At 41.3% G+C, this 12,906-nt stretch overlaps 1 long non-coding RNA gene across 1 annotated transcript; it reads right to left on the bottom strand.

Annotated features, from left to right (window-relative positions):
* Positions 1-2,810: 2,810 nt before the first annotated feature.
* On the bottom strand, positions 2,811-3,643 carry LOC311301801. The gene is made up of 2 exons (XR_014629509.1): positions 3,356-3,643; positions 2,811-3,325 (listed from the first exon to the last, which is right to left on the bottom strand). It is a non-coding gene; the product is annotated as an uncharacterized lncRNA (long non-coding RNA).
* Between the last annotated feature and the right edge of the window lie 9,263 nt (positions 3,644-12,906).

Below are 12,906 nucleotides of genomic sequence, written 5' to 3'. Positions count from 1 at the left end.
GAGTTTCTTTCACTCAGCCTTCACCAGTAGTATGTTCCTGCACAACCGGAGGCTGCAGTTCCAGGACCCTAGTTCTAGGATCACAGTTCCGGGACCCTAGTTCTAGGACCACAGTTTCAGGACCCTAGTTCTAGGACCACAGTTTCAGGACCCTAGTTCTAGGACCACAGTTTCAGGACCCTAGTTCTAGGATCACAGTTCCAGGACCCTAGTTCTAGGATCACAGTTTCAGGACCCTAGTTCTAGGACCACAGTTCCAGGACCCTAGTTCTAGGACCACAGTTTCAGGACCCTAGTTCTAGGACCACAGTTTCAGGACCCTAGTTCTAGGATCACAGTTCCAGGACCCTAGTTCTAGGATCACAGTTTCAGGACCCTAGTTCTGGGACCACAGTTCCAGGACCCTAGTTCTAGGACCACAGTTTCAGGACCCTAGTTCTAGGACCACAGTTCCAGGACCCTAGTTCTAGGACCACAGTTCCAGGTCCCTAGTTCTAGGACCACAGTTCCAGGTCCCTAGTTCTAGGATCACAGTTCCAGGTCCCTAGTTCTAGGACCACAGTTTCAGGACCCTAGTTCTAGGACCACAGTTCCAGGACCCTAGTTCTAGGACCACAGTTCCAGGACCCTAGTTCTAGGACCACAGTTCCAGGACCCTAGTTCTAGGACCACAGTTTCAGGACCCTAGTTCTAGGACCACAGTTTCAGGACCCTAGTTCTAGGACCACAGTTTCAGGACCCTAGTTCTAGGACCACAGTTCCAGGACCCTAGTTCTAGGACCACAGTTCCAGGACCCTAGTTCTAGGACCACAGTTCCAGGACCCTAGTTCTAGGACCACAGTTTCAGGACCCTAGTTCTAGGACCACAGTTCCAGGACCCTAGTTCTAGGACCACAGTTCCAGGACCCTAGTTCTAGGACCACAGTTCCAGGACCCTAGTTCTAGGACCACAGTTTCAGGACCCTAGTTCTAGGACCACAGTTTCAGGACCCTAGTTCTAGGATCACAGTTCCAGGACCCTAGTTCTAGGACCACAGGTCCAGGACCCTAGTTCTAGGACCACAGGTCCAGGACCCTAGTTCTAGGACCACAGTTTCAGGACCCTAGTTCTAGGATCACAGTTCCAGGACCCTAGTTCTAGGACCACAGTTCCAGGACCCTAGTTCTAGGACCACAGTTTCAGGACCCTAGTTCTAGGACCACAGTTCCAGGACCCTAGTTCTAGGACCACAGTTTCAGGACCCTAGTTCTAGGATCACAGTTTCAGGACCCTAGTTCTAGGACCACAGTTCCAGGACCCTAGTTCTAGGACCACAGTTTCAGGACCCTAGTTCTAGGACCACAGTTCCAGGACCCTAGTTCTAGGACCACAGTTTCAGGACCCTAGTTCTAGGATCACAGTTTCAGGACCCTAGTTCTAGGACCACAGTTTCAGGACCCTAGTTCTAGGATCACAGTTTCAGGACCCTAGTTCTAGGACCACAGTTTCAGGACCCTAGTTCTAGGACCACAGTTTCAGGACCCTAGTTCTAGGACCACAGTTTCAGGACCCTAGTTCTAGGACCACAGTTCCAGGACCCTAGTTCTAGGACCACAGTTCCAGGACCCTAGTTCTAGGACCACAGTTTCAGGACCCTAGTTCTAGGACCACAGTTCCAGGACCCTAGTTCTAGGACCACAGTTTCAGGACCCTAGTTCTAGGATCACAGTTTCAGGACCCTAGTTCTAGGACCACAGTTTCAGGACCCTAGTTCTAGGATCACAGTTTCAGGACCCTAGTTCTAGGATCACAGTTTCAGGACCCTAGTTCTAGGACCACAGTTCCAGGACCCTAGTTTTTTGTGACAGCGCCACCTACCGAAATGGATGATATAGCGGCGGCTGCAGTTTCAGGAAAGCAGTTCTAGGATCCAGGTGGTTTAGTTTGTACATAGTATCAAGATCCACCTATTATCTTAAGTCTTGTTAGAAAAAAATATAGAATAATTTTACTTATGAATGTGAAAAAACGTATGTGAATTCTTTTAACAAATAAGATTATGGAATAGAAAAGCTCGTGCAGCAGGTGGAGAGCAACAAGTAGCATCAAGCTACATGACACAATTTAAAAGATTAATATTACACTTTTATTTAAAGCTCACTTTAAACCACCATCGAGTATTTACATCATATTCTGGCGCTGAGAGAGAGCACTGAGATCATAACTGATGCAAATCAGGAAGAGCAGACACTGATCTCGCTGTGTTCGCTGTTTGAGCTCTTCGGATCGCATAATTTATAGAAATGTTGTTCTGTATGACGAAATATTTTACAAACATGTGATGATAAATCATGATTTCTCCAAATATGTGCACCATTGGACTAAGAGCCCTGGCGGATGCTGTATATTGCATGTTTGTGAACACAAATAAACCGGAGAAGATGTGAATGACTGCTTTATGAGTGATGATATCTATTCAAAATAACGAACGCTACAGATTAATAATTTTGCACTCCTGTGATAAATAAAGAAATGAATATCACTGCAAACTAATTTTATCATGAACAGTGGTCAAATATCGAAGCTGGAGTCTTAAATCTTTTTAAAGCCCCATTATGTAGGATTTCCGTTTTGGTCAAACAACGACCCCTAGAGTCGCTGTGGACTACTTGTATTTAACGTTACTGTCGTAAATACCACTCACGCAGCAGTCTCTTCACTCACTGATCCTGAGCCTGATGCCCCTGTATACCGGTCCCTGTTCAGTCGGATAGAAGCTGTAACGAGTGGCAATAAGGTGTGTCCCCTTTAAGAGCTGCGCGCGCCCTGTTTAAAGTAACAACATGTAGTTTTTCAACCTTCATAATATATTTCCAAGACCCTTGTGATGGTACATCGACTTACAATAGGTTGAATGAGACGTCTGCCAGAGCCTGACGGGGTCTGTATCGCTTTTACTGGCACTATGTAACTTCGGGGTGCGGGTAGTAACCAGAGCTCAAAAAGAACTACAAAATTCGACTGCTTTACGGCATACGTCACTTCGCCAATCACTTCCTCAAATTCGGCCGTGACAGGCCAACCAGCGCGTTTGTTTTCGTGCGTCTGTTTTCGTCATGGCTGAAGCAGCAGCGAAACGTAAGAAGTCCAAGGTTTTGTCGGAGTAGAGTCGGAAGAGGAAAAGGGAGAGTGATAAACTGAAAGGCAGGACGAGGATCAATATTGGTCGAGCGTTTGCTCGCTGGCGTGAGCTTATCGTCAGACCGATGCTGACTTGGCCGTCATGCTGTTGAACTAGTAAGTAAATTGCTTGCATACTATCTTTAGTTTTTCTAATCTGTTGTCTGCCTGGCTACGTTACGGAAACTATCTGCCTGGTCCTCCATTTATCTTCATGAATCAGCTAACGTTAGTAGATGAGCGAATTATCAATCTGGTAGCTAGTAAACACTAACATGCTAGTTTTAGATGGTTAGGATGCTATCGCTATCATTCTCGTTCAGATTTGAGCATTGCAATCGACATGCAAATCGCAAATGTTTGAGTTAAAATGTTTAGTCTACTAAACATGTATAAATTATGAAAGGAGGAAGATTAATAATATTATCATTGCCCATATGAAAAAAACCTGCATGCTTCATATACAGTAACAGCCCGTTCTCATCCCAAGTCGTCAAATACTGACGCTTTCAAAATTTCTTCAATATCTGACGCACAAAGCACCCTTTAGCGTCCATATGAGACGCATAACCCTACCACAGACCTAAACCTACCCTTAACCGAAGCGTCTCATATTGACGCTAAGGGTGCTTTGTGCGTCGGATATTGAAGAATGTTTGAAAGTGACGATTTGGGGATGAGAATGCGTTGACAGTAACCGTAAATCATTTTACGACAGCGGTAATGGACAATTCCGCTTCCAACCTGTAGGGCGACCGCAGAGGAAAAGTTCCATGTTGTTGCTTTAACTGACTCGGCACAGTCTGTATTGTATGTGCGCCTCGAACACACCGTAAGCGGATTGTTTCTGTTTGATGCTCATTCTTGTCCTATTTTTGTCTATCAAGTAATGCTGTGGACGGTAAAACGTGTGACAGACAGTTACACGAGTTCGATTGGGGAATAAACACAACGCCTTTTCAAATCGTCGGACATCGAACAAGCACAGCTAGCCTCCGAAGATGTCTACTAATCCATCAACAAGAACGCCAGGTGCTTTTTAGCTCACACCAACGAGTAAAAAGCTTGTCCGAGTGATATACAGTATAAGCAATATACTTACAAGTCCAACAGCATGTGAGGACGTGTTGGGGGAAGTGAGGTAGCCTATGCCGTAAAGCAGTAGAATTTTGTAGTTCTCTTTGTGCGCGGGTGTTACTACCCGAACCCCGAAGTTTAAAAGTACGATTAAAAACGATACAAACCCCATCAGGCTATGGCAGACGCGTCATTCAACCTATTTTAAGTCGATGTACCATCACAAGCGTTTTGGAAATATATTATGAAGGTTGAAAAGTTACTTAGTGTTACTTTAATGATGCTCAATTTATCCAGATCAAGTAAGAGTGTGATGTTTTAACGACTAATGAATGTTGAACAACAATAATCGTGGGCCGTCTGCAATCTTTGCCGCGAAAGGGGTTAAATGAGTGTTTTGGTGATCCAGTTCGGTAGGTGGCGCTGTCACAAAAAACTAGGGTCCTGGAATTGCTGCCTCCGGTTGTGCAGGAATACCCTTCTCACCTTCACTATCACCGGAGTATTAACCTCTTAACTGTCATCCCCTTTTTGAGCACCAAGGTCTGTATTCAACGCATTCATGAATTACAGCCATTTAAGTTTGGATTGTGCATTTTCATGTCCAGATGCATCATCATCATCCTTGTTACGAAACTGCTCTGAAGCACAGGTTGAAGATCCAAACACAGATTTTATTTGGGTAATCCACAGTCGTTATCCAAAGTCGTTAACAGGCAGAAGGTCAAAACCACAGGGCAAACAACCTAGATAGCAACAGAGTCCAAGACACAGGCACACAGGCAAACAGGGAAATCCAGGCAAACAGGGAAATCCAGGCAAACAGGCAGAAGACCGAGACAATAACAAGGAAGCCAGGATAAAGCACTCAGAATTGCAGTGAGTGAAAACATAGAGCTTATGAAGGCAAACACAAACAAGATAATCACACACAGGTGAAAGAAATCAGACCATAATGTGTCCAGGCAATGGGTTATGAGAAATATAGTTCATGATGGGAAAGTAAAGGAGAATGGATGAGTGTCCTCTGGTGGAGATCATGGGCACCTCAGCTGGTGGATGGAAAAATCCTGTATGCTAAAGATAATTTCTCTAATGTGTTCTACAGCGAGCATGCAAAAATCCTTTATTTCAATACTTTTGATAGCTGTAAAACTAGAATGGCATTATCTTAAGTGTTGTGTGCTACTTTTTAAGTGCTTTGGCATTAGAAGTTATGACAGCAAACAAACTGTCACATCTTTTGTGTCGTAAATGTTCCCCATGGATAATGGTTCCCACATCTTCAGCATTCACCTATGAAACCTTTTGTGTTGGTCTCCCTTTAATACAATAAAGTCATGATATTATTATCATCACGGATCTAACTGAGCCTTTCTGGGTCTGAGAATCAGGAAACATTAATGAGCCTCAGGGAATGTCGGGAGTGTTTTGTTGTCTACTGATGAAATGTGATTTTATAACTAACTGAACTATAGTTGACTAAAATGATTCAAAATAGTTTAGAATTAGGCTATTGAGAGCAACTTCATAATTCTCAAATTGTGTTGAGGGTCACCTGCTATTGTTATATTCTGCACTACTTGGGCTCATTTGCTTTTGCACTCAGTATGTCCTGTAAAAAAGAGGAGCACAAAAACACACACACACACACACACACACACACACACACACACACACACACACACACACACACACACACACACACACACACACACACTTTACGTCCCCCAAACCTTCCTGCAAGTCAGGCTGTAGTTTGGACATGCAAAGAATATTGGACCACCCAGTCATCAAATACAGCAACAAATATGTTTCTATGCCAATGGGAACCTCAATGTGAGCATGATCCTATATTAATCTCTTGTGTGGCAATGCGTATCAAATCACATCAGTACACATGCTGATTTATGTTTCTTTGTTGACACAACAATCAACCAAATTATGTTTCCCAGTCTGAACTGAATGTGGACCATTTGAGTAGCTAATCGACATTCAGTCTCAAGAACAGAAAGCTCAATGTCGAAGCTATTCTTAAACCCTTTGACATGTTGGAGTCCTGAGGAAAAAAAAAGCAAGAAAGAGGAAACACACAACAAAGCGAAGGTATTTATGGTCGCATGTACCGTATACTTTCAACATTAAACGCCTTTCATTGTCATGAGGTCTTTTGTTCGTGGCATTCAGTTCCTCTTTGAACAGTAATTGAGATTTTTGTGTGTCGAACTGATGTATAAAACAAGTAAACTGTTCATATTACAAAACAGCTTGATATGAGTCTGGATTTGTAACGTCTCAGGGTAGAAGATGAAGCTCCAGGCAGAGATCCAAAACACTCAATATTTATTTAAACTGAATACACAGAACAGTGAACAACAACTGAAGAGTGAGAAGGGAGAACTTAAATACACCGATGATGAGAACAGAACAGGTGATGACGATGATTACAAATGAACTGATTATACTAGACAGGTGCAGACACTGAACTAATGATGATATTGATAATTAACTAAACAGTTGAAGACAGTGATGAAGGTGAAAACAAACTGAAAGTCCATGAAAATGTGACAGGATTAGCTTTTATGAATTATAATTTAATTTGTTTTCCTTAAACTACTTTGCTTCAAGTTCTAAAAATGCACTTTTAAAATAAGTTCAAAACAAATGATCCCCTACCATCAGAGAGGATGGACAGATCTTTCAAATATGTCTTCAACTAATTTCGGAATAGTTCACTCAGAAATGATAATTCTGTCATCATTTTCTCTCCGTCATGTTGTTCCAAACCTGTATGGTGATTCATACTGCCGTACAACAAAAAAAGGAAAAAAAGTGCCATCATAAAAGTTTCATAAAAAATAGTTAATTTGTGCTTCATTCCAAGTATTTTGAAGTCCCTCTTATCTTTGTATAAGAAACCGACTTGTCGCCTCCCTTCGCCTGTGCTCATGAATCACATTAGTGCTTGTAATTAGTCACATAGTTTTTGTCACTCAAAACTGTTTTTTATTTAGTTCTCGTCTCGTCTGTGAAAAAATTGATAAAATGAAGAAAACGAAATGAACACTGGCCTGAACCACCTCATTTGGCTGCTTTCAACACGGAGGAGCAGCTTTGTCTCTCAGGGTCAGCCCAGAAATTGTGCCCACTTGTATCCCTGATCTCGTTCTTTCAATCAATACTCAGAGATTATAAACACAGGTGAGGTTTGGAACACTGATCGACTAGTAAATTGAGAGCTTTGCCCTCAAATGTAGCTCTCTCTTCAACATGATGGTCTGGAACAATGACCGCATTACTGCCACCACCGCACCGATCCACCTGTCGATCTCATGCTATGACCTACCCTCACTCGTGAACAAGATCCCGAGATACTCCAGCACTTGGGAAAGCAGCTCACTCCCCACCTAAATTGGGCAATCCACCGTTTTCCAGCCGAGAACCATGGGCTCAGATTTGGAGCTGCTGACCCTCATTCCCAACGCTTCACACGCGGCTGCGAACCACCTAAGTAAGTGCCGATGAGGCCATCAGGACAACATCATTCACAAAGAGCAGAGATGCCACCCTAAAGCCCCTAAACTGAACACCCTCTACCCCCAGCTGTGCCTTGAGATCCAGTCCGTGGTACCCCATACTTCCGAAGCAATACACCCCGGGGAACATGGTCATAAGCCTTTTTCAAGTCCACAAAACACATGTAGACTGGATAAGCAAACCCCCATGCCCACTCCAGGATCTTTGTCAAGATATTAATCTGGTCCACTTTTCCACGTCTGAGAAAGAATCCGCTTGGTTCCTCCTCAAGCCGAGGTTCGACGGTCAGTCGGATTCTTCTTTCCAACACTCTGGCGTAGGCTTTCTCAGGCAGGGAACACAACTCTATAGTTGGAACACAACCTCTGGTCCCCTTTAAAAAAAATAAAATAGGGTACCACCACACCAATCTTCCAGTCGGCAGGTGCTGTCCCGGATTCTCGTGCGATGTCAGCCAAGACAGCCCGACTTCATCCAGGGCCTTTAGTATCTCACGGTGAATCTCGTCTGGCGCCTTGCTACTTCGGAGCATTTTAACTACCTGACTTCCTCCAGATTATATTATCTGCATGTAGGTTTTAAAATATACTTTTTTGGAAGTACACTACAAGTGCACATTCAATACAATTACGCACACTTCTTTAACAGAACTGTTGTATCATATTATAAATATTGTAAATATTAATTTGGATCATGTCTTGTTTATTGAACTGTAAAAACAGTATCACACATGCAAACATGTTGTTCTGACTATGAGCATTGTTGTAATCAAGGCAGCCGATAAAGGGGGACAACTGGTCCTTTTGTCTTTGGCTTGAGGATGGCCCAGAAAGTGACATAAATCGAAAATATTTGTTCTCTCTGAGATCCAGTTTCCAAAAGTTAACACAGATTTCTTTAGTTTCACCATCACCTTGGTCTCAAAGCTGGCAGCTCCTCCCTCTCGTTTATCTGCATCTTTAACAGGTCAAGTCCTACAGTTCCCACCCTTTGTTCCCAGAGCAAAGGATCTCTCATCTGCCATATTCATTTCACATTGGAGCTATAGGAAATTATAAAAGTTATATGATGATGTTTTAGACAACACTTTTTTTCTGGGTTAGATTGAATAACCATGGTCATAAAATGCACAAAGTATGTGACACAGTTTGTTGAAAATAGGGCAGCTCAGACTACAACTGTCATATTCGTCTTCACAAAGATGTCTATCACGCAACATCTGGAATAACTACAAAATTAGACAACTTTAGATAACATTATAGTTTGATGAAAAAATAAGTCAGCCAAGTCAAAAATATATAATTTTCCTTCAATGCAAGTGAATGTGAGAAAATAATTATTTTCTGGTCCCGTTTGAATTTTGCCATGAATGTGAACATATGTTGTCTGTGAATTTTTAATATAATTTTTCGTGTGAAGAATGCTACAATTTAGCGGGTAGAAGTTTGATACGGTTAGACTTTGAGTGAGAGCACTTTGTGGACTACAACTCTAGCGATTCCTAGTTTTTACATCAGACGGGAATCTGAAGAAAGAACAGCCCATTTGGTTTGAATGGTGACATTTGGGTACAAAACACACAGGCATCTCGATCTGTCTCCATAGATTATCGCAGCATAAGCACCGTGATTTGACAAGTGGAGGGAAAATGTGTTATGGGGTGATGTCACACAGGCGACATGTAGTCTTTCTCGTTATGTCTTTTCCACAACTGCTAGCCAAAGAATCATACAATATACTGTCAAACTCGTAACATGAACAATAATATAAAAAATTCACAGACAACATATATTCACATTCATGGCACAATTCAAACGGGACCAGAAAATAATTATTTTCTCACATTCACTTGCATTGACGATTTTTCAACCTAGAGGTCCACTTGGGGTTTGACGGATGGGCGGGACTTACCAGCTCTATAGCATCAAATAACTAACAAATAATTAATTGAAAATCATTTGAAGTGCAATTTGATTGTTTAGTTTGGCTAGATTAAATGGAGAGGGCTGGGTTTATGAGCTATACTGCATCCAGCCACCTCGGGATGATCAAAACATTTTGGCTTCACTTTTCAGGCTTTGTGCGGCACACTTGGAATTTTCCGTAATTATTACACAATGGGTGCTTCTCAATACTCAAATTGATGCTTCCTCGTTTCCTCGCTCCTCCATCCTCCTGTCACCGTTATGTTCAGTTAATTTCTGTTTTCATGGACTTTCAGTTTGTTTTCATTTGTCACGTGTCCTTGTGCAGATTCCCACCACTCATCTGTCTCCTTGGTTACCATCATTATTAGTTCATATGTCTCATCTGTGTTCTATTAATTATCCTAGTTTGTGTTTAGTATTTAAGTTGTTCCCTCTCCTGCAATCCTTGTCTGGTCACAGTTATGTTATTCGTGTTTGCTATCTGTCTGCCTGCCTTCGGGAATAGTATTATTAAAGCTATTGTTGTTTGGAACCTTCTTCTCCTGTCTTGGTCTGTTCGCCTGCAAACACCCCCTGACTTCTCCGACCTGTGACCCAGAAACCGAGGAGTGAGGAGGCTTCCAGAGGAGCTATGAGCGAGGATGCACAGGTGTATCCTATGCGGAAGTCTTTCTTGTCGAGAAACCTGACACACGTATAAATTCTTCTCCCCTTTCACATCTGTCACAATAATTGTCATTTATGTTTTACCTTTGCAGTTTAAATAAACTATATATCAACAGGACATCTTGCATTATCTTTATTGTTATTATTATTATTTTAAATACCCAAACTTTAACAACATAAGGGCAGATCATTTGAACGCAGCTGATGACGCTGTGAAGTGACGCTCAAGTGATCAAGAATTTTCCAATGTACAAATAAGCTTTTCCTTCGACTCCTCCGTCCTCTTTTTCTTTCCTTCCAGCCTTCCCTCGCATCCTGCAGGAGGTTGGAGCTGAGACGTGAGGAAAGGAAACGAGGATGCACAAATAAGAAATGAGAAGCACCCTATGCTTTTGTGATTTTCGGGCCATCCATGTTTTCACAGTTATACGATAGGGGGCGCTATTACGCATCTTCTGAAAAGGTACTGAATCTCCCAATTAAAACACAAGCGAAGTAGAAGCAGAAACAAGCGGTAGAAGCATTGCTTACATACATGTAAAATAACGCGAACATCAAACATTCAACAACATACAGTATAAATCCAAACTGCCTAATGTTACTGAATGAAATGTCGACCCAGGACGACATACAGGACTGTGAAGCTTTGGGGGTGTTGATGGACTCGATCTACTCCATCTGTGTTTTGATACGTTTCTTCTGATATGTTCCACGTTCAGATATCCGTACAACAAAACATGCTGGGTGGCATGAAAGTTTTGTGAAAATGATAAAAAATAATGTTGCTAGCTGGCAAATAAATAAATAAATACACTGGCAGGGAAAGAGTTAAAGTCACCATAAAAGTGGGTCATTTGTCTCATTCACTATATTCCATATCTGAAGCCATAATGATAGCTTTATATGAGGAACAGTTTCTAAGTTTTTAAGGCCCAATATAGCAAAAGACTGAAAGGGTGTGAATGTCATTAAAACAGTTTGCCAAAGCGAACTTTCCAGAAATCTTTGCTGTAGTTGCAAGGTTACTTATACTTATAGTCAGTAGAATGTCTGTTGAGGAGCATTAAAACAGTCTACTAATACTCTAATGACTGATAGTTGACATGAAGTTTACTTAGGAGAATGTCTAAAGCGTATTATCAAAGTAAAGTGTAACGAAATTAATGTTAGATGGTCTTATGTACCTTTTGTAGAAGTTCTGAATCCCAGAACAGTTTTAAGTAATACAATCAATTGTATACTATTGTTGTTTGTTTTGTATTTCACACAAAAGTTTTTGAAAAGACTTCACATCAACTTTAGTGCCAATTTACCAAAGCTGACTGACTAACATGAGGATGACATTTTTTTATCTCCCTTCCACACTCTCTATATGTTCTTCCCATCAGTCCCTCCCTCTCTTCTTTTCTCTGTAATCTCGCTGGTCCTCAGGGAATTTAAGTTGGAGAGAATGGGCTCCCGTGGGCCCTACTGATTGGCTCTTTGGCCACAGGTGTTCCTGCTCTATAGCTCAAAAGAGTCCAAAACAACTTTTGTGTCTGACTATGTAAACCACTTTTTGTAATAGTTCAGGTATTGTCAAAGATGAGAGGGCTGGAGATACTAGGTGTTGTAGTTTTGGTGACTCTAACTCAGGTAGATTTACGATTCTGTACAATTAAAATATTTGTATATGAATGTTTTTACTAAACGGATTACATGTCTATAAATGATTTTGACCAATTTGTTGTTTTTAATCTATTTTGGCACAGATATGGAGCACTCAGGCACAAGGTAAGTTAACTCTTCTGATTTGTTTTCATTACAGGACAAGTCATTCAGGGGTCCTTTCACATTTCAGATCTTTATGAGGTCTAAATTTATGATTGTATGAAGTTTTGATAGAAAAAAATATATTGTTGCTCTAATGGAGCTAGTTAACTAGGTCTAGGGGATTTTGGGATGGGTTTATCATTGTAAGAATATAAATATGTAGATGTATAAGAGTATTAAGAAATATAAAACACTTCTATTTTGCCTATCATCACGACAATTTGACATTTTCGTAATATTTCATATGTATCACAAAGGTGAAAGAAATGTTCATTTATTACACTTCAACAGACGCCACAAATAGACGTGCAAAAAGGTGCTATAAGTGCAAAGTGTTCAAGATCAACTCTTCATCATATATATATAGAAGATCATGTTCTTTAGCATTATGTTCCGAAGAACATCTGATCTTTTCAAATCAGTTAATAAGATCAATGTCACAAACATATTTTTAGTGATTAGTCACAGTAGTGTTAGTGATTAGTGATCACAGTAATGATTTTGAACATGGCTCTTATGAGTGATCCTTTTTTTTTTTCACAGATTGCACAATCATTTCTATAACTTCTCCTACGGCATCATCACTGTTGGTTCAATGGAACAGAATCCAGGGAGCATCAAATTTTTTTTTGGACCTTCGGGTTGTGAACGACACAAGCACCAGTCCAGTGGTAACGTCGGTCCCTGGGAGTCTGTCAAAGAAAGAGGTCTTTGGTTTAAGGACG

This window comes from Rutilus rutilus, assembly GCF_951802725.1.
Source record: "Rutilus rutilus genome assembly, chromosome: 13".
Taxonomy (NCBI): Eukaryota; Metazoa; Chordata; class Actinopteri; order Cypriniformes; family Leuciscidae; genus Rutilus; species Rutilus rutilus.
The sequence above is the reverse complement of the archived record's forward strand: the minus strand, read 5'-3'. Positions and strand labels throughout refer to the sequence as shown.